Source organism: Cavia porcellus, unplaced genomic scaffold (assembly GCF_034190915.1).
Source record: "Cavia porcellus strain 051 isolate PalLab524CR breed Dunkin Hartley unplaced genomic scaffold, mCavPor4.1 scaffold_15, whole genome shotgun sequence".
NCBI classification, from domain to species: Eukaryota; Metazoa; Chordata; class Mammalia; order Rodentia; family Caviidae; genus Cavia; species Cavia porcellus.
The window spans coordinates 45,536,112-45,558,384 of record NW_026947498.1 but is presented as its reverse complement, the minus strand read 5'-3'; positions in this window follow the sequence as shown (position 1 = coordinate 45,558,384).

Genomic DNA, 22,273 nt, shown 5'->3' with positions numbered 1-22,273 from the left:
GTGGGCCAGCCCACCTATGGGGAGCTCAGCAGGTCTCCAAGTGAAGCCGGGAATGGGGAGGCTGATGTGGAAGCCTCAAACCCACCTCTCTCCTTCACTGCACCTGGAAGCCTGAGGGAACTCCAGCAGTCTGGGCGCAGATATCCAGAGTCCTCCAGACACGCAGAGATGCCGGTGAGGGCACCCCAGATCTGCCCAGCTCCTCCTGTGCAGACCAATGGCCAGGCTCGGCAGCTAAACAGGCTGGGCTAGGCTGGTAGTGTGGGCCAGCCCACCTATGGGGAGCTCAGCAGGTCTCCAAGTGAAGCCGGGAATGGGGAGGCTGATGTGGAAGCCTCAAACCCACCTCTCTCCTTCACTGCACCTGGAAGCCTGGGGGAACTCCAGCAGTCTGGGCGCAGATATCCAGAGTCCTCCAGACATGCAGAGAGGCCGGTGAGGGCACCCCAGATCTGCCCAGCTCCTCCTCTGCAGACCTATCAATATGTTTGTTTTTAAAATTTGAGGTAATTCTAATCAAATTCCCTGATAGTTTTTTTATTATTTAGAGATAAAAGAAAGAAAAACAAGACAAAACAGAAAAAACAGTAGAAGTAATACAGAATTTGAAGAAAAATATTAACACTAAGAAATTACTAGTTGACAAGTTACATATTGCCCTCTTAGAAATAGTTGTTCAAGTTACAAAATCAAAGCCTAAAAAGTGGACAGACACAAAAACATTGACAATGCACATCATTTCATTCAATGATCTAATGGAAACTATCATCTATATTACAAACTTATACATACAGTTATATCTTTTAAAGCACTTTCCTTCCCTTTCATTTTATAATATCTATGATGTTTTTTGGATCTTAATACTCTTTCAGTTTTTATTATTTTTTTACACTGGAGAGGCAATGTGATATTTACAAATGTAAGTCTTATTTATTTCATTTATGAAGATAGTCTCAAGTTGCCTTCCTTTTATCTATAAAAGGTCTCAAGATCATCCTTTTAATACCTGAGTAATATTCCACTGTATAAAAATACCACATCTTTTTCATCCACTGTGCAGTTGATGGGAATTTTGGTTGTTTCCAAGATTTACCTATTACAAATTGTGCTGCTAACAACATGGGTGAACATATATCACTGTGGTATGATATTTCAGTTTTTGAGAGGAAATACCCAGGAAAAGAATAGCTGCATTGAATAGAACTTCTAATCCTAGTTTGTTGAGGAATCTCCATATTGATTTTCATAGTAGCTGCACCAGTCTACACTCCCACCAACAGTGGAGAAGTGTTCCTTTTTCCCCACATACTGGCCAACATTATTATCAGTTGATTTCTTGATGGCAGCCATTCTTTACAGAGTGAGATAAAATCTCAGTGCTGTTTTAATTTGCATTTCTCGAATGACAAGGGATGGTGAATATATCCTCAGGTATTTATCATTTGTTCATTAACTCTAGTAGTCTTTTGCCACTTGTATATATTCATCTGTGAATTGTGTGTTCATCTCAGATTCCCATTTTGGAAAAAGGTCTTTGAATTTGGGAGGCTTGGTGTTTTTCAATTCTTTTTGTACTCTGGATATAAATCCTTTGTCTGAGGGATTGTCAGATAAAATTCTTTTATTCTGTGGGCTTTCTTTTCACTTTGTTGGTGGTTTCTTTTGAAGTACGAAAACTTTTTAATAAGATATGATCCCACTCATTGATTCTTTGAAGTATTTCCTACATGGTTTGAGTTTTGTTCATGAATTCGCTGCCTCCCCCTATGTCTCCAACTTTTCCAACTATCTTGTCTTCCAATATATTCAGTGTTTCTCTTTTAACATTTAGATCTTTGACCCATTTTGACTTCAGTTTAGTGCATGATTATAGGTACGGGTCTAGTTTCAGTCTTTGGCATGTGCAAAGCCAATTTTTCCAACACCATTTATTAACGAGGCTATCCTTTTTCCAGTGAACATGTTCAGTACCTTTGTCAAACATAATAAAGTGACTAAGTATCTTGGTAGTGTTTTTGCACCTTCTAATCTGTTCCATTCATCCTCAGGTCTGTTTCTTTGCCAGTACCAACTATTTTGATCCCTGTGGCTTTGTAGTATAATTTCAAATAAGGAACTGAGATGCCTCCTACCTTGCCTTTCTTGTCCAGAATTGTCTTTGCTATTCTAGGTTTCTTCTGTTTACAAGTGAATTTATTTATAAAATATGTTAATAATATTTTGATTGGGATTGCATTAAATCTGTATAACAGTTTTGGGAGTATGGCCATTTTCACAATGTAGGCTCTTCCTAACCAAGATCAAGGAATATCCTTCCATGTTTCTAATATCCTCTTCAATCTCCTTTTTTAGAATTGTATAATTTTCAGCATATAGGTCTTTTACATTCTTAGGTTGATTTCTAGGTATTTAATTTTTTAAAATACTATTGTGAAAGGCAATATTTCCATAATTACTCTCTCAGTGAGTTTTCCAATTGTGTACAGGAATGCTATTGATTTTTGAGTGCTGACTTTATAACTGGATATGCTGCTGAATTTGTTTATGACCTCTGGTAGTCTTTTTAATGGAATTTTCTGGGTCTTCTATATCATGTCATCTGCAAATAATGATAATTTAACTTCTCCCTTTCCTATCTTTATTTGTTTTATTTCTCTCTCTTGTCTGCTTGCTCTGACTATTTCCAGAATGATATTGAACAGTGATGGTTATAGTGGACATCCTTGTCTTGTTCCTGATTTTAGAGTGAAGGCTTTCAGTTTTTGTTCATTTAGGATAATGTTGGCTATTGGTTTCTCATAGATAGCATTTATGAAATTGAGGTAGAGCTCCAGGGAGCTTCACCACCATGGCTGGGGAAGGCGCTATGCTGCAGAGGAGGTTCAGGGCCTACCTGCACCATGCAGGTGACCTTCTCTTAGTCCAGGGATCTTTGCTACCTAAGGAGGTGGGTTCCTGCATTCCACCTGCGTTCCTCAGGAGACATTGAGATCCTTGCTCCGGATGGTCGGGGACACACCCAGCTTGTGGCCATGCTGGGCTTGGTGGGATTCGGGCCTGTCTGGACTATGCCTGGTGGCCTTCTTTCAGTCTTGGAAGCTTCGCTGATTGAGCAGAGAGCTGTGCTGTTGGAGGAGGCTATGGGTCTGTGTGGGCTGTGCCTGGTGACCTCCTCTTAATCCAGGGGCTTCACTGCCCAAGAAGGGAGGTTTACTGCCAGAGAAAACCCAGGAGATCAGGACACAGGACACAATTTCCAACATGCCCAGGGGAAGCCTTGGAACAATACTTGAAACAGGGAAATACAGGAAAATGACAACATGAAAGACCAAAGTGCAATCTCAAACATCCAGTCCGTCACAAGAAAGACTAAGAGCCATGTACATAGAAGAAAATATATGCCATATACCTGAAGTACTAGTAACTGAAATAAAAAAGCAAGTCTGGGAAGCTTTAAAGAAATTCAAACGAGAAATAATCTCCCAGGTAAAAGAAGAAATGATAAAAGTAATGAAAGAGATGCTGAACACATCTAAAGAAGACACAGTATAAAAATTAGAGGAACAAAACAAAAAGAATCTGTGGATGAACAATATAGCAAACAAACAGAATACATAAAGCAGATTCAAAGAAATATGCAGGAAATCACAAATTCCATTGAAAGTTGTGAAAATTGCCTCAGTGAAAGTGAAGATAGAACTTCAGGTCTAGATGACAAGATTGCAGCTAGTGAACAGGAAAGGACAGACTTCTTAAAAATAACAAGGAACCAAGAAATAACAATTCAACAGCTGCAAGATGATTCAAAGAAAAATAACATAAGATTGATAGGGATAAATGAAAAAGAAGGAGGCAGTACAAATTACATCAAGAGACTATTTACAGTAGTAATAGCTGAAAGTTTCCCGAACATGAGAATGGAAACTAACACTAGGATTAGTGAAGCATATAGAATTCAAATAGCCATAACCAAAATAAAACTACACCCAGATATACAATAAACACCATCCCAGAAATCCAACCTTTAAAAAAGAAGATTAAAAGCTGTTAGAAAGAGGAGACCCTGCAAAACTGTCCTTAAAAATAGATGGAGAGATTCCGGCTGTGCTCAGAGAACTGTGGAGTTCCCAGCAAGCAGGCGGACACACACTATCCCCGGAGCCCAGCCTATTTGGGACTACTGCACCGTCTGGGTGCAGAGGAAGATCTGGGGCACCTGCATCTGCCTCCCCGTGTGTCTGGAGGACTGTGGATATCTCAGCAAGCAGGCAAGCATCACCAGTTCCGGAGGCCCCACGGCCTGCAGTAAGTGCCCAGTGCACTCTGGCCCAAGCCCAGACTGTTCAGGACCCTCCAGGCTTCTGGGTTGCAGTGAAGTGGCTAAGTGGGTCTGAGGCATCTACATCTGCCTCCCCATTCTGGCAGCACTTGGAGAACTGTGTAGCTTTCAGAAAGTAGGTGGGCGCACAATGTCCCTGAAGCCCAGCTTATCTGGAACTACAGAGTTCTAAACAGGCAGAAGAGGGCCATTGGTTCTAGAGGCCCAGTGGCTTGGGGGAACTGGGTGCCAGAGTTCCAGGAACTGCGAACATAGAAGTGGATTTCCAACAGACCCTGAGGAAGCTTTCAAATAACACTTGAAACACAGAAATATAGGAAAATGACAAAACAAAAGACCAAATTACAACCTCAAATCTCCAGCCCATCTCAAGAAACCGTAGGAGCGATGTGTATAGAAGAAAATATATGCCATTCACCTCAAATATCAGACATAATAGCTACTGAAATTAACAAGCAACTCCAGGAAGCTTTAAAGGAATTCAAGCTCAAAATAATCTCCAAGGTAAAAGAAGAAATGATAAAAGAAGTGAGATTCTGAATATATCTAAAGAAAACACAGTTTAAAAATTGGAGGAACTAAACAAAAAGATAGAATCCCTAGATGAACAATATAAGAAACAAACAAAATACATAATGCAGATGCACAGAGATACATAGGAATTTTAAAACTCCACTGAAAGGTATAAAAACTGCCTCAATGAAAGTGAAGATAGAATTACAGACTTGAAGACAGGGTTGCAGCTAGTGAACAGGAAAGGAAAGATCTTTTAAAAATAACAAGGAATCAGGAAATAACAATTCAACAACTGTAAGATGATGCAAAGAAAAATAACATAAGATTGATAGGGATTAATGAAAAAAGGGGACAACATAAAGGATATCAAGAGGATATTTAGAGAAGTAATAGCTGAAAATTTCTCAAGCATGAGATCAGAAACCGACATCAGGTTCAGTGAAGCATATAGAACTCCAAATAGTCATAACCAAAATAAAACTACACCCAGAAATATAATAATCACTATCCCAGAAATCCAACACAAGAATAGATTATTAAAAGTTGTCAGAGAGAAAAGACAGATCACTTATAAAGGAAAACCTATCAGAATCACAGCAGATTTCTCAGCACAAATGAAAAGTCAAGAGCATGGAGTGAAGTATTCCAGATCCTAAAAAAAATGATTTCCAACCTAGACTGATGTACCTTGAAAAACTATCATTGAAACTATCATTGAAAAACTATCATTGAAAAAACTATCATTGAAATACGATACTTCCATGACAAAGAACAGCTGAATAAATTCATGAACACCAAGCCAACCCTGTAAAAAATATTGAGAGACAGTTAGCTACACAAAGTAAAAAACCACTAAGCAAAGCAGATAATTAAACAGAACAGAAAGATAGAGATGCAACAGCAGAGAGATAACATGTCAACAATAAACCAGCATATAACAGTTGTAACCATTAACGTAAATGGTCTCAATGCACCAATCAAAAGAAACAGACTAGCAGAATCGATCAAGAAACAAAATCCAACCATATGCTGTTTACAGGAAACCCATCTAACCCAGAAGGATACTCACAGACTGAAAGTCAAAGGATGGAAAACAATACTTCATGCAGCAGGAATCCAAAAAAGGCAGGAGTAGCCATTCTGTTTGCAGACAATGTGAACTTTAAACCAACAATGACCATAAAGGACAAAGAAGGTCACTACATACTCGTTAGGGGAAAACTCCAAGAGGAAGAGTTAACTATCTTAAGTATACATGCACCAAACTCCAGAGCACCCAGTTATATAAAACAACTATTAACAGAAATGAAAACTCAAATTATCAGTAACACAATGGTAACAGGAGACCTTAATACGCCATTGACACCAAGGGACAGATCAATCAGACAGAAAATGAGCAAAGAAATAACAGAACTGAATCACACCTGTGAACAAATGGACTTGATAGACATATACAGAATGTTCCACTGAACAACATCAGAATACACATTCTTCTCAGCAGTATATGGGTCATTCTCTAAAATAGACCATCTATTAGCTCACAGAACATATTTTTTAAAATGCAAAAGAGTTGAAATCAGCCCTTGCATCTGATCAGATCATACCACTCTGAAATTAGAAATTAATGAAAAAAGATACTGCAAAAATCCCACAAACACATGGAAACTGAATAACACACTCGTGAATAATCAGTGGGTCACAGAAGAAATTAAAAAATACCTACACAAAATGAAAATGCAGATACAACTTACCATAATCTGTGGGATGCAATGAAAGCAATTCTCAGAGGAAAATTTATTGCACTGAGTTCCCACATTAGGAAAATAGAATGAATACAAATAAATAACCTGATGCTACATCTCAAACAGCTAGAAAAAGAAGAGCAAGTCAAACCCAAAGTCAAAAGAAGAGAGGAAATTATAAAAATCAGAGCAGAAATCAATGCAATGGAGACTAAGAAAACAATCCAAAGAATCAACGAATCAAAGAGTTGGTTCTTTGAAAGAATAAATAAAATCAATAAGCCCCTAACCAACCTTACTTTAAAAAGGGAAGAAAAAGCTCAAATTCATGCAATAAGAAATGAAAAAGGTGAAATCACTACAGACTCTACAGAAATACAGAAGATCATCAACACCTATTTTGAAAACCTCTACTCTCAAAGGTTTGATAACACAGAAGAAATAGACAGATTCTTAGAAACATATGAAGTACCGAAGCTGGATCAAGAGGATGTAAAACTGCTGAAAAACCCAATCTCTGTTAATGAAATTGAAATGTAATTAAGTCCTTACCTACAAAGAGCCCGGGCCCAGATGGATTCACTGCAGAATTCTACAAGAAATACAAAGAAGACCTAATGCCAGCACTCCTCAAACTATTCAATGAAATTGAAAAGGAAGCAATCCTTCCTACATCATTCCTGGAAGCAAATATTACTCTAGTAACAAAACCTGAGAAAGACCCAACTATAAAAGAGAACTATAGACCGATCTCCCTAATCAACACAGATGCAAAAATCCTCAATAAAATATTGGCAAATAGAATGCAGCAAATCATCAAGAAGATTATACACCATGACCAAGTGGGATTCATCCCAGGAATGCAGGGATGGTTCAACATACGTAAATCAATAAATGTAATCCACCATATCAAGAAAACTAAAAGTAAGAATCACATGATCATTTCTATAGATGCAGAAAAAGCCTTCGATAAGGTCCAACATTCATTCATGATAAGAACTTTACAGAAAAATTGGAATAGATGGTTTTACATCAATATAATAAAGGCCATTTATGACAAACCAACAGCCAGCATCATACTAAATGGCCAAAAATTGAAAGCCTTTACTTTAAAATCAGGCACAAGACAAGGATGTCCTTTATCACCTCTCCTATTTAATATAGTACTGGAAGTACTAGCCAGAGCAATTAGACAAGAGAGAGAAATAAAAGGGGTAAAGATAGGAAAAGAAGAAGTTAAATTATCATTGTTTGCAGATGACATGATACTCTACATAGAAGACCCCCTAAACTCCATTGAAAGACTCTTACATATAATAAATAAATTCAGTAATGTAGCTGGATACAAAATCAATACTCAGAAATCAAAAGCATTCCTATACACGAACAACAAAATCACAGATAGGGAAATAAGAGAAACCACAGTCTTTACACTAGGAGGCAAAGAAAATGAAGTATTTAGGAATTACTCTTACAAAAGAAGTGAAAGACCTATACAGGGAAAATTATAATACACTGAAAAAAGAAACTGAAAATGATTTCAGAAAATGGAAAGACATCCCTTGCTCATGGATAGGCAGAACAAACATTGTGAAAATAGCCATTCTCCAAAAACTGTTATACATATTCAATGTAATCCCAATAATAATACCATCAACATACCTTATAAATCTAGAGAAATCACTCCTAAAATTCATCTGGAACCAGAAGAGACCTAGGATAGTGAAGGCAATTCTAAGCAGTAAAGGCAAGGCAGGAGGCATCACAATCCCTGACTTGAAGTTGTACTACAAAGCAACAGTGGTAAAATCAACATGGTACTGGAATCAAAACAGAGCTGAAGATCAGTGGAATAGATTAGAAGATACAACCACAACTACAAACACACTCAGCCACCTTATATCTTTGATAAAGGAGCCAAGCAGGTTCACTGGAAGAACGACAGTCTCTTTAATAAATGGTGCTGGAAAAACTGGCTTTCCATTTGCTGAAAACTAAAGCTAGACCCATGCCTATCACCATGTACTAAATTAAAATCTAAATGAATCAAAGATCTGAATATTAAAACAGAAACACTAAATCTATTGAAAGACAAATTGGGTAGAAACCTTGAAGACATCGGGGTAGGTAGAGAATTCATGAACAGGACTCAAACCGCATGGGAAATACTTCCCAGAATCAATAACTGAGACCACCTCTTATTAAAAAGTTTCTGCATGTCAAAAGAAATCTCCAGCATAGTGAAAAGAAAACCTACAAACTGGGAAAAGATCTTAGTGAACTCCGCCTCAGACAGGGGACTTTTGTCTAAAACATATAAAGAATTAAAAAAAAAAAACTCAGACACCCAAAATTCAAAGATCTAATCTAAAAATGGGCATCTGAGATGAACACACACTTCTCAGATGAAGAAATACAAATGGTAAATAAATAGATGAAAAATATTCATCATTATTGGTCATTAGAGAAATGCAAATGAAAACCACACTGAGATTCCATCTCACTCCTGAAAGAATGGCCAGGATCAAGAAAACCAACAACAACAAATGCTGGAGAGGCTCTGGGGGGGAAAGGAACTCGCCTACACTGTTGGTGGGAGTGTAGACTGGTACAGCCATTGTGGAGGTCTGTCTGGAGATTTCTCAAAAAGCTGGGATTGGAAGTCCCATTTGTTCCAGCTATTCCACTTCTAGGCATATTCTCAGAAGAACTGAAAGCATCATACCACAGTGATATATGTGCATCTATGTTTATAGCAGCACAATTTGTAATCACCATATCTTGGAAACAACCCAAGTGTCCATCAACTGAGGAATGGATAAAAAAGTTGTGGTATTTATATACAATGGAGTATTACTCAGCTGTAAAGGAGGATCACATGAGATATTTATCAATAAATGGGCACAGTTTGAGACCATACTCATAAGTGGAATAAATCAATCTCGTATGTGTGAATACCGAATAGTTTCCCTAATGTAAGTAATGATTCAAATATATAAAAGTATGTGGTAATCATGATTCCCCATTATGTGGCCTTGAAGCCTTATAAAGTTTTCACTTATTAATTGGAATGGCTTTTTTCTGGGCTGCTTGATATGGAAATATTTCAAGCTAGAGTATATGAAGTTATATTCAAATATTTCAAGGAAAAAGACAGACACTGTCGTAACTACTATTAAGTCGGGTTATTTGGTGGTGAAGCACTAGGTTGCTGAAACAGTCAGGGTTTGACCTGTATTGTTATGTTGTTATGTCCTCTTTTATCTCAATCTCTCCTTTATTCATTAAAAAATTATTTAGTTATTTTTTATGATTTTTAATTAAGGGGAAAAATAAAATTAGCAGGATATATTACAGTAACTTTTTTGATTTCCTGTTAACTTGATTTAAAGTCCTATAATACTCCCATTATCTTGTTTTGACTGATTAGACTCTGTTCCATTCTGTATGATAGTATCAAGCTTGAGGGTATAGGCAACTACTTTGAAGGCAATAAGATTCACTATGATGCCCATTCTGGTTTGACTATTATCTCCTTTGGAAGCCCTGTAATGTTTTAAATGTTTAGGTTTTATTGGTCTTGTTCTCTACTGTTTTGTTCAACTTTATAATACCTAATGAGATAGACAATTCTTTTTAAGGAAGCAAGAGGCATTATGGTAACCATTGTTGATAACCTTGTACTCTGTTTTTACATCATGTGCTATGTCTATCCTTGGTTTTGACTGACAGCTGTGTTTTGCCATATTTGACTTTATTCTCTTCCAAAAAAAAAAAAGTAATAAGAACTAAGGAGTAATAAAACCCAAAATGTGTAAATTTTGTTTTAAAAAAAGAGGGGAAAAAAGGTTCTCTAAAGGATACAACTGCAAGTGTGTTTAGGGGTGTTAAATAGATGACCATATTAATGTTTTTGGTTGGATCATTGAACACAACTGTTTACAGTCTCATTGTTTGAATGTCCACTTTGTATGCTTTAATACTGTGACTTGAGCAAATATCTCTAAGATGATAATGTATAATCTATTAACTGGTGATTTCTTACTGATTTTTTTCTTTGTAGTTCTGTATTACTTGTACCCTTACACCATTTTGTTTTGTTTTGTTTTTCCTTTTTTTCCTTTTAAATAAAATTTAAAAAAATAGATGGAGAAATAAGACACTTCCATGACAATGGACAGCTGAACAACATAATGATCACCAATCCAATTCTGCAAAGAATACTGAAAGACGGTTTAGATACACACAGGAAAAAAATCACTAAGCAAGGCAGACAGTTAAGCAGAATGGAAAGATAAAGACACAACAGCAGAAAGATAACATGTCAACAATAAACCAATATATAACAGTTACAACCATTAATGTAAATGGTCTCAATTCACCAATTATACAAAACAGACTAGCAGGATGGATCAACAAGCAATGTCCAACAATATGGTGTCTACAAGAAACCCATCTAACCCAAAAGGATACTCACAGACTGAAAGTCAAAGGATGAAAAACAATACTACATGCAACAGGAACCCAAAAAAAGTGGGGGTAGCTATTCTGTTTGCAGACAATGTGAACTTCAAACCAAGAATGACCCTAAGCACTAAAGAAGGTCACTACATACTGGTTAGGGGAAAATGTCAAGAGAAAGTGATATCAATCTTAAATATACATGCATCAAATTACAGAGCACCCAGTTATACAAAGCAAGTATTAATAGAAATGAAAAATGAAATTAGCAATAATACAATTATAACAGGAGACCTTAACATGCCATTGACACCAAGGGTCAGATCAACCAGACAGAAAATCAACAAAGAAATAACAGAACTAAATCACACCTGTGAACAAAAGTACTTGATAGACATATACCGAGTGTTCCACCCAACAACATCAGAATATACTCATGCAGTATGTGGCACATTCTCTACAATACACCAAGTACCAGCCCACAGAACGTATTTAAGAAAATGCAAAAGTGTTGGAATTATCCTATGCATGTTATCAGATCATAGCACCATGAAACTAGAAATTAATGATAAAAGAAACTGCAAAAACCCCACAAACACATAGAAATTGAATAATACACTCATGAGCAATCAGTTGGTCATGGGGGAAATTAAAGAAGACAATATCTACAAGCAAACAAAAATAGAAATACAACTTACTAGAATCTGTGGGATACAATGAAAGTGGTCCTCAGAGGAAAATTTATTGCACTGAGTTCCCATATCAGGAATACAGAATGAAAACAAATTAACAACCTGAGGCTACACCTCAAACATCTAGAAAAAGAATAGCAAGTCAAACCCAAAGCCAAAAGAAGAGAGGAAATTATAAAAATCAGAGCAGAATTTAATGCAATAGAGACTAAGAAAACAATCCAAAGAATCAATGAATCAAAGAGTTGATTCTTTGAAAGAATAAATAAATTTGATAAGCCCCTAGCCAACCTAATTTTAAAAAGGAAAGAAAAAGCTCAAATTCATGCAATAAGGAACAAAAAAGGCAAAATCCCTACAGACTTTGTGGAAATACAGAAGATCATCAAAACCTATTTTAAAATATCTACTCTCATAGGTTTTTAAAACACAGAAGAAATGGACAGATTCCTAGAAACATATGTAGTAACAAAGCTGGGTCAAGAAGAGGTAAAACTGCTAAATAGCCCAATTTCTATTAATGAAATTGGAAATGTAATTAAGTCCTTACCTACATAGAAGAGCCCAGGCCCAGATGGATTCACTACAGAATTCTACAAGAAATGCAAAAAGAATGCTTAATGCCAATACTTCTCAAACTCTTCAATGAAGTCAAAAGGGAAGCAATTCTTCCTATGTCATTCCGGGAAGCAAATATTACTTTAGTGCCAAAACCTGAGAAAGACCCAACTAAAAAAGAAAACTACAGGCCAGTCTCCCTAATGAACACAGATGTAAAAATCCTCAATAAAATATTGGCAAATAGGATGCAGCAAATCATCAAGAAGATGATTCAAGTGGGATTCATCCCAGGAATGCAGGGATGGTTCAAAATATGTAAATCAATAAATGTAATCCACCATATCAATAAAGACAAAAGTGAGAATCACTTCTATAGATCCAGAAAAAGCTTTTGATAAGATCCAACATCCATTCATGATAAGAACCTGACAGAAAATTGGAATAGATGGTCTTTACCTCAATATGATAAGGCCATCTATGACAAACCAACATCCAGCATCATATTAAATGGCCAAAACCCAAATGCCTTTACCTTAAAATCAGGAACAAGACAAGGATGTCCGTTAACACTGCTCCTATTCAACATAGTACTGGAAGTATTAGCCAGAGCAATTAGACAAGAGAGAGAAATAAAAGGGGTAAAGATAGGAAAAGAGGAAGTTAAATTATCATGATTTGCAGATGACATGATACTCTACATAGAAAATCCCCAAAACTCTCTTGAAAGACTCCTACATATAATAACTAAATGTAGCTGGACACAAAATGAATGCTCAAAACTCAATAGCATTTCTATACACTAACAACAAAATCATGAGAGAGAAATAAGAGAAGCCACATCCTTCACAGTACCATCCAAAAAAATGAGACACTAAGGAATTAATCTCATGAAAGAAGTAATAGACCTATACAGGGAAAATTATAATACCCTGAAAAAGAAATTGAAGAGGATTTCAGAAAATGGAAAGACATCGCTTGCTCATCAATAGGAAGAATACATATTGTGAAAATGGCCATTCTCCAAAAACCATTATACAGCTTCAATGCAATCCCAATGAAAATACCATCAACATACCTCATAATATTAAATCACTCCTAAAATTTATCTGGAACCAGAAGAGACCTAGAATAACAAAGGCAATTCTAAGCAGCAAAGGCAAAGCAGGAGGCATCGCAATCCCTGACTTGAAGTTATACTACAAAGCAACTGTAGTAAAATCAACATGGTACTGGAATAAAAACAGATCTGAAGATCAATAGAATAGATTAGAAGATACAACCACAAACTACCAACACACTCAACCACCTTATCTTTGATAAAGGGGCCAAGCATGTTCACTGAAAGAATGACAGTCTCTTTAATAAATGGTACTGGAAAAACTGGCTATCCACATACCCAAAACTAAAACTAGACTCATGGCTATCACCATATACTAAACTAAAATGAAAATGGATCAAAGATCTGAATACTAAAACAGAAACACTAAATCTGTTGGAAGGCAAAGTAGGTAAAAATCCTGAAGACATAGGGATAGATAGAGAATTCATGAACAGGAATCAAACCACATGGGAACTACTTATCATAATCAATAACTGGGATCATGTCTTATTAAAAGTTGCTGCATTGTCAAAAGAAATCTCCATTACAGAGAAAAGAAAACCCACAAGCTGGAAAAAAAACTTAGGGAACTATCCCTCAGACAAAGGGCTTCTGTCTAAAACATATAAAGAATTTTTTTAAAAAATCAGACCCCTTAAATTGAAGGACTCAGTTCAAAGATGGGCATCTGAAATGAATACACACTTCTCAGGTGAAGACATACAAATGGCAAATAAATATATGAAAAATGTTCATCATTATTGGTCATTAGAGAAGTGCAAATTAAACAGCACTGAGATTCCATCTCACTCCTGAAAGAATGGCCAGAATCAAGAAAACTACCAACAACAAATGCTGGAGAGGCTGCAGGAAAAAAGGAACTCTCTTGCACTGTTGGTGGGAGTGTAGACTGGTGCAACCGTTGTGGAGATCAGTCTGGAGATTCCTCAAAAAGCTGGGATTGGAAGTGCCAGTCAATGCAGCTGTTGCTCTTCTAGGCATATGCTCAGAAGAACTGAAAAGATCATACCACATTGATGAACCCATGTTTATAGCAGCACAATTTGTAATAGCCAGATCCTGGAAACAACCTAAGTGTCCATCAACAGAGAAATGGATAAAAACGTTGTGGTATTTTTATACAATGGGGTATTACTCAACTATGAAGAATGATCACATGGAAATATTTATAAATAAATGGGCATAACTTAAGACCATACTCATAAGTGAAATACATCAACTCACATGTATAAATACCATATAGTCTCCCTAGTGCAAAAAAAGGTAAGAGTACATTAGCGTTTATGGTAATCATCATTCCCCATTACATCGCTTTGAAGCCTTATAAAGTTTTCATTCATTATTTGGAGTGGTTTTAATCTTTTTTGTTTGATTTTAATATCTGTGATGGTATGAACAGCTATTTTGAAGAAAACAAGTCATTACAATAGCCAGTACTGATTTAATATCATCTTACTCTGAAGTCCTACCATGCTTCTGCTCTTCTGTTTCCTTTGGTTCTATCATGTTGTATCTTATTTGATTGTATTATGTGTGCTAGTATAAACAAATTTTCTATGAAATATGAGATAATATAGTAGCCATTGTTTGTTTTCTGTTATTCAGTTCTGAATGCCCTGTAGCACTTTCATTCTCTTTAATGGTTTTATACTATCTTGTTATGTTTGATACTCTTATATATGAAGTTATACTCAACTATTTCAAAGAAAGAGATGTCATAGTAGTCACTTTTAATTACCGGTTGTCTTCTGGTGAAGTACTGTGTTGCTTACATTGTTCTGTTCTAATCTGCTTTGTTATGTCCTGTTTTGTCTTTTTTAAATAAATGAAAAAAAAGAAATTGAGGTAGATACCATCTATTCCAAGTTTCTGTAGGGTTTTTATCATGACCAAGTGTTGGACTTTATCAAAAGATTATCTGCATCTATTGAGCTGATCATGTGATTTCTGTTTTTGACTCTGTTGATGTAGTGTGTTACATTTATTGATTTGCATATATTAAACCATCCCAGCGTTCCTGGAATAAATCCCACTGGGTTGTGGTGTATAATCTTCTTGATTATTTGCTGCATTCTATTTACCCATATTTTATTGAGAATATTTGCATCAACGTTAATTAGTGAGGTTGGCCCATGATTCTCATTTATAGTTTGGTCTTTCTCTGGCTTTCATATCAGAGCCAGGAATGAGTTAGTCTTTTGATTTCGTTGAAGAGTTGAAGAAGTATTGGTAGCAAATTTTCTCTAAATTTCTTGTAGAATTCAGCTGTGAATCCATCAGTCCCCTGGTTTTTCTTTCTTTTTAAGTTTTTAATCATGTTTACTTTTTTTAATTTTTTTTAAATTTTATTTAAGAAGAAAAAGAAAAAAAGCAGAAAAAGGGTATAAGTTATACAGAATTTCAGAAAAAAATAAACAGTAGGAAATCACTAGTTAATGGATTACATATTGTCAGCTTAGAAATATTTGTTCAAGTTATAAAATTAAAGCATATAAAGTGGACATTCAAACAGTGAGACTGCAAACAGTTCTGTTCAATGATTCAACAAAACTCAGTAATATCATTGTCTATCTTATACACTTAAATATACATGCAGTTATATCATTTAGAGCACTTTCTTTTCCTCTCTTTTGTACAATGACTATTACACATTTTGGATTTTATTGCTCCCACGGTTCTTATTACTTTTGTTTGGAAGAGAGTAAAACCAAATGTGACATAACAGAACAGAGTCAGTTAAATCAAAAGGGTGGACATAATAGATAATGTAAAAACATAATACAAGGTGATCAACAATGGTTACCATAATGTCTCCCACTATCTTAAATAGAATTGCCTATATCATCAGTTATAATAAAATTGAACAAAACAGTAAAGAACGAAACCAACAAAACCAAAACATTGGAGACATTACAGGTCTTCAAAAGTAAATAATAGTCAACCAGAATGGGTGTCATAGTGAATCCCACTATCTTCACAGCTGTTGCCTAAACTTGCAAACCTGGTACTACCAAGCAAAACAGAATAGAGGAACATCAGTCAAAACAAGATGGTGAGAGCAATACAGGGCTTCAAATCAAGTTAATAGAAAATCAAAGTGGGTTACTGCAATATATCCTGCTATTTTTTACTTATTTTTCCCTTAATTAAAGGGATAAAAATAAAAAAGTAAATAATAAAATGGAGATTGAGATAAAAGAGGGCATAACAACAAAACAGTGCAGATCAAAATATAACCATTTAAGCAAAATAGTGTTTCACCACAAGATAATTCCTGACATAAAAGTAGTTACCATATTGTCTCTTTCCTTGAAATCTTTGAGTATAACTTCATATACTGTAGCATCAAATATATCAAAACAATGTAAAACCATTCAAGAGAATGATAGTATTATAGGGTATTTAGAGTCAACTAACAGAAAATGAACAATAGTTTCTGTATAATCTCCTTGTCTATAAAAGTTTTTGTTTATACTATCACATATAATAAAATCCAATAAGATACAACATGTTAAGACCTATGGAGACAGAAGAACAAAAGCTTGATGGGACTTCAAAACAAGATGATACTAATTATGACATTGTTTTCTCCAAAATAGCTGTTTCTATCATCCAATCTTCTCTGCCTCATTTCTGTTGAGCTCTTTTTCTGTCATTAGTTGTCAGTTTGTCTTCTTCATTTTGTTTTCTGCTCCATTCATTGTGGCCTCTCTGCCACTATTTCTGGATTCTTCATATTTCTCTTTCTTAGAATATCCTACAGTATTCTCTGTAGAGTTGAATTGGTGGTTGCATATTCCCCTAATTCCTCTTTATCCTGAAAGCACCTTGTTTTTCCATCAATATCCAGGGATAGTTGTGTAGGACATATCAATCTTGGCTGGAGGTTATTATCTTTCAAAGCTTGAATTATTTTCCCCCACACTCTTCATGATTTGATGGTTTGTGCCGAGAAGTCTGCTGTAATTCTGATGGGTGTTCCCTTGTAAGTGATCTGTTTCTTGTCTCTGACAGCTTTTAATATTCTGTTCTTATATTGGATTTCTGGTATTTTGATTATTATATGCCTGGGTGTAGCTCTGTTTGGGTTGTAGGTGGCTGGGGTCCTGTATGCTTCATACATCTGAGTATCTTTACCTTTTGCCAAATTAGGAAAATTCTCCTAATTTTATTTCTGCAAGTAGCTTTTGTAGTTCATTTGTTTGTGTCCCTACTTCTTCTTTTATGTTCTTAAGTTATAGATCCTCTCATCATCTTCTAGTCTTTGTATTATTGCTGTTTGTTTCTTTGTTATTTTTAAGAAGTTTTTCATTTCATTCTCCCATATTTCAAATCTGCCCTCCAGTTCAGATAATCTGTCCTTAGTTTCTTTCAAGCTGTTATGCCAGTTTTCGATAGAGTTTTTAGCTTCCTGGTAATGTCTTTGAATCTGCTTCACGTATTCTATGCTTTCTCTATTTTCTCCATCAAATAATTCTCCCCTCTTTTTCTGTTTTTCCATTCCACCATCTGTTTTGTTCTTGGGTGGTGCTTAGCATTTCTCTAACTATTCTGCTTATGTCTAGCTTCAGGTCATTAATAACTTCATTCCTGAACTTGTCTATGAGGCTCTGGAAATAGTGCTTTATATATATTGGTGCTGTGTCTGCTATTGCCTCTTTCTCAGGATTGGGGGCCGAGGACCCTTTCTTGTTGCTGCCTTTTCCCATATGTTTTGTTCCTTATATATGCAAGCGTATATAGGAGGCCCAGCTTCCTTCCCTGTCAGCCACAGTCACAGTCTGATTGAATTGTGCCGGCTAGGTGTTCCCGCCCACCACAGCACACCAGGAAGTTGCAGACCAGGCAGCCTATGTGGGGCCCGCCCTTCCAGGTCAATCTACCTTCAGGAGCTGGGACGTGGGTTGTGCTAGCCTACTGGGTCTCAGCCAGCAGCGTCACGTAGGCTAGGCACTGCTCACCAATCCCGCTTGAGAGGGGGATACATGACTGAAGTCACGCAGTGCTCTGCTCCCGCAAGTCTGCCCAGTCCCAGAATGTCCTCTGTTGGAGTCTCCTAAACTGTGGAAGAGTCCCAGTTTCTCTCACTCACCGCAGGTCAATGCACAGCTCCCCGCCTGTCCTGCTTTCAACTCCGTTCACCAATTCCCGTTCTCCGAGCTTTCGCGCATCTCTCTCCCTGCAGCACCTGCGGCAGGAAACTCAAATCATGGCTTCTAATGGTGCAGGCTCCAGCTTCCACGCTGAGGCTTTATCTGTTCCTGTTATAGCACCAGGATTGCATTCCCAGTTGGTTTCTCTCAGCCCAGTTCGTTCTTGGGTCAGCAGGGTATATCTCCTCTTGCTTAGGATTCCTCACTCCCCACCATTCCTGGATTCTAAGCTGGGTCTCACAGAGAGCCTCCATAGCTTCTGCTATCTGTCCACCATGTTCTCCTGGAAGTCAATCACGTTTTCAATTTCAGTGGCTGATACTGGATTATTCAAAATTGTTATATCTGCTTGATTGAGCTTTAGTAGTTCATATGCTTCTAGAAATCCATCCATTTCCTCTGTGTTTTCCACTTTATGTGAGTAGAGATTTTCAAAGTAGATATTGAATTTCCCTGAGATCTGTAGGGATTTCTCTCTTTTTATTCCTTATTGTGTGAATTTGAGTTTTTTTCTTTCTTTGTCTTGATGAGCTTGGTTAGAGGTTTATCAATTTTGTTTATCCTCTCAAAAACCAGCTCTTTGATTCATTAATTCTTTGTATTATGTATTTAGTTTCAATTACATTAATTTTTGCTGTGATCTTTACAATTTCTTCTGTTCTATGAGTTTTGGATTTGACTTGCTCTTCTTTTTCTGGAAGCTTGAGATGTAGCATCAGGTTGTTTATTTGTGCTTAGTCTGTCTTATTGATGTGACAACTTATTACTGTATATTTCCCTGTTAGGCATGCTTTCATTGCATCCCAGGGGTTATGGTATGTTGTATCCACATTTTCATTGAATTGCAGGTATTGCTTTATTTCTTCTTTAATTTCACCTGTAGCCCACTGGTTGTTCAGAAGATTGTTACTTAATTTCCATGTATTTATTCCAGTTATGAAATTTTTTGCCATCAATTTCCAATTTCAGTGCACTATGGTCCGATATTATGCATCAAACAATTTCAATATCCTTGAATTTATTTAAGACTGTTTTGTGGGTTAATATATGGTCTATTTCAGAGAATGTTCCTTGTGCAGCTGAGAATAATGTGTATTCTGATGTGGTTGTGTGGAGCGCTCTGTAAATGTCTACTAAGTCCATTAGCAAATGGACAGGTATGATTCAGTTCTATTATTTTTTTGCAGACTTTTTGTCTAGTTGATCTATCTCTTTGTGACAGTGGGGTATTAAGGTTGCCTATTAAAATTGTGTTCTTGTGTGTTTGGTTTTTTATGTCCATTAGTATTTGTCTTATATAGTTAAGTGGTCCTGCATTTGGTGCATATATATTTGTAATTGTTAGTTCTTCATCTTGAAGTCTTCCACTAACAAGTATGTAGTGACCTTCTTTATCTCTTTTAATCATTTAGATTTGAAGTTGACATTGTCTGCAAGCAGAATACCCCTGCTTTTTGAGGGGTTCCTGGTGCATGGAATATTGTTTTTCACCCTCTGACTGTTAATCGATGTTTCCTTTTGAGTTAGATGTGTTTCTTGTTTGTGGCATATTGTGGGATCCTGTTTCTTGACCCATTCTACCAGCCTGTTTCTTTTGATAGATGAATTGAGACCATATACATTTATGGATATAACTGATATGTACTGGCTCAACTTTGCCATGTTATTTTTCTGTTGTTTGTTTTCTGCTTTTTCCCCTTATTTAATTGCTTGCCATGTCTGGTGGTTTCTTTATATTGTTTTTCTAGGAATTGTAGTCATTTCTGTCTTATCTAGTATGTCTTTCAATACTCTTTCTAGTGTTGATTTGATGGACATGAATTTCTTCAGTTGTTCTTTGTCATGAAAGTATAGTGTTTCTCCATTAAATTTGAGAGACAGTTTTTTCTGGGTGCATCAGTCTAGGTTAACAGTTTTTTTCTTTCAGGGCTTGAAATACTGCACTCCAAGCTCATCTTAACTTGAGGGTTTTTGCTGAAAAGTCTGCCATGATTCTGACTGGTTTTCCTTGATAGGTGAATTGTGTCTTTTCTCTAACAGCTTTTAATATTCTGTTTTAATATTGTATATCTGGGGTTTTAATTATTTTATGTCTGGGTGTAGTTTTATGATGGTTGTGACTGTTTGGCATTTTATATGCTTCACTTATCTGTGTATCAGAATTTTTCCCCATGCTTGGGAAATTTTCTTCTATTACTTCTGTGAATAATTACCTATGTCATATGCGTTGACTCCTGCATCTTCATTGATACCTATGAGTCTTATATTGTTTCTCTTGGCATATCCTGAAGCTGCTGTATTGTCATTTCATGCTGCTTCATTTTTTTAAAGGGGTAAAATTAAATACAACAAAACAGAACAAAATAGGACATAAGAAAGTAATATAAGATATATAAATTTCAAAGCTAGATGACCTGACCAAATAGTTGTCCATGTCTTCACATACAGAGAACTCATATAAAACAATATAGTATAAGACTGACCCAAACAGAATGAGGAAGACATTTTAGATCTTCAAAACCAAACAATAGGGAAGTCACTAATGGCTGATGTAGAGTCTCTCATTCTCTTCAAAATAGCTATCCATATTTTCATGTATTTTGAAGTTCAACAAAACAAAGCAAGCTAAAATAACACCATTATTTAGAACAAAGCAAAACAGGGATAAAATTGCCTTCAAAGAGATGGTAGAAGGAAATTCCCCCCTATTTGCTACACAGTTTATGGTCAACCTCTCAAGAGATGTCCAGATCACTGGCTCCCACTTGCTAATGGGGGAGGGGGAGAATGTGCTGTTTGATTTTCAGCACACATGCTGGCAAGCTCACAGCCACTCACCAGCGGGGAGGGGTTGCTCCCTGCTCTCCAGGTTCCAGAATGGTGCAGGTCCCAGTAAATACTGATGGCTCCTGTCCTGCACCACCATTGCCTACCAGGTTTATGGCCCCTCATGGCAGGGGGCAGGTGCTTGGTTTCCCAGTACTCCAGATCCCAGAATGGTGCAGGTCTTGCTTTGTTGTTTTTAAAAGTTCTACTCTTTCATGATCACTAACTGTGATCCTGTTCTCGAGGTCCAAAATTCTATCCTCAGCATCATTTAAATGGTTTTGCCAGCTTTCAATAGCATTTTTTGTTTCTTAGACATCTGTTTGAATTGTTTCATAGAGTCCACTTATTTTCTATATTGTTCATCCAAAGTTTCAATCAGTTTCCCATGTTCCTGTGTTTTTTATCTATTTCTTCTCTGACTATGTTGAGTAACTCCTTTCCTAAGGTTGTTATTTCTGTCTTTATGTAGGAAACTATTCTAATTTGATTTCCTCTACAGCCTCACAGATTTGTTTCTTTATTACATTTGCTATCTTTTTGAAGATTCTGGGGTATGATTTTTAAAGTCCTCTATTTCATCGTTGCATGTACTTGCTCCTGATGGACTAGATGTTTGAGATTGTGTTGTGCTTTTTCATTTTGTCATTTTCACCTTTTGGGCAAATATTTGGTCTTTCAATTCCAATAGTCTCAACTGTCTATAGTGTGAATCTTAGGATCCCACTGTGTGGTTGATGTTTGTCCAATTGCACAGTACCACAAAGAAGAGGAGTGGCAGTCACCTGAATTCTTCCTGTAGGGTCTGTTGGGTAAGTCCTATATTCTTCCTGGGCTAACTAGACTAGGAGTATTGATGTAGG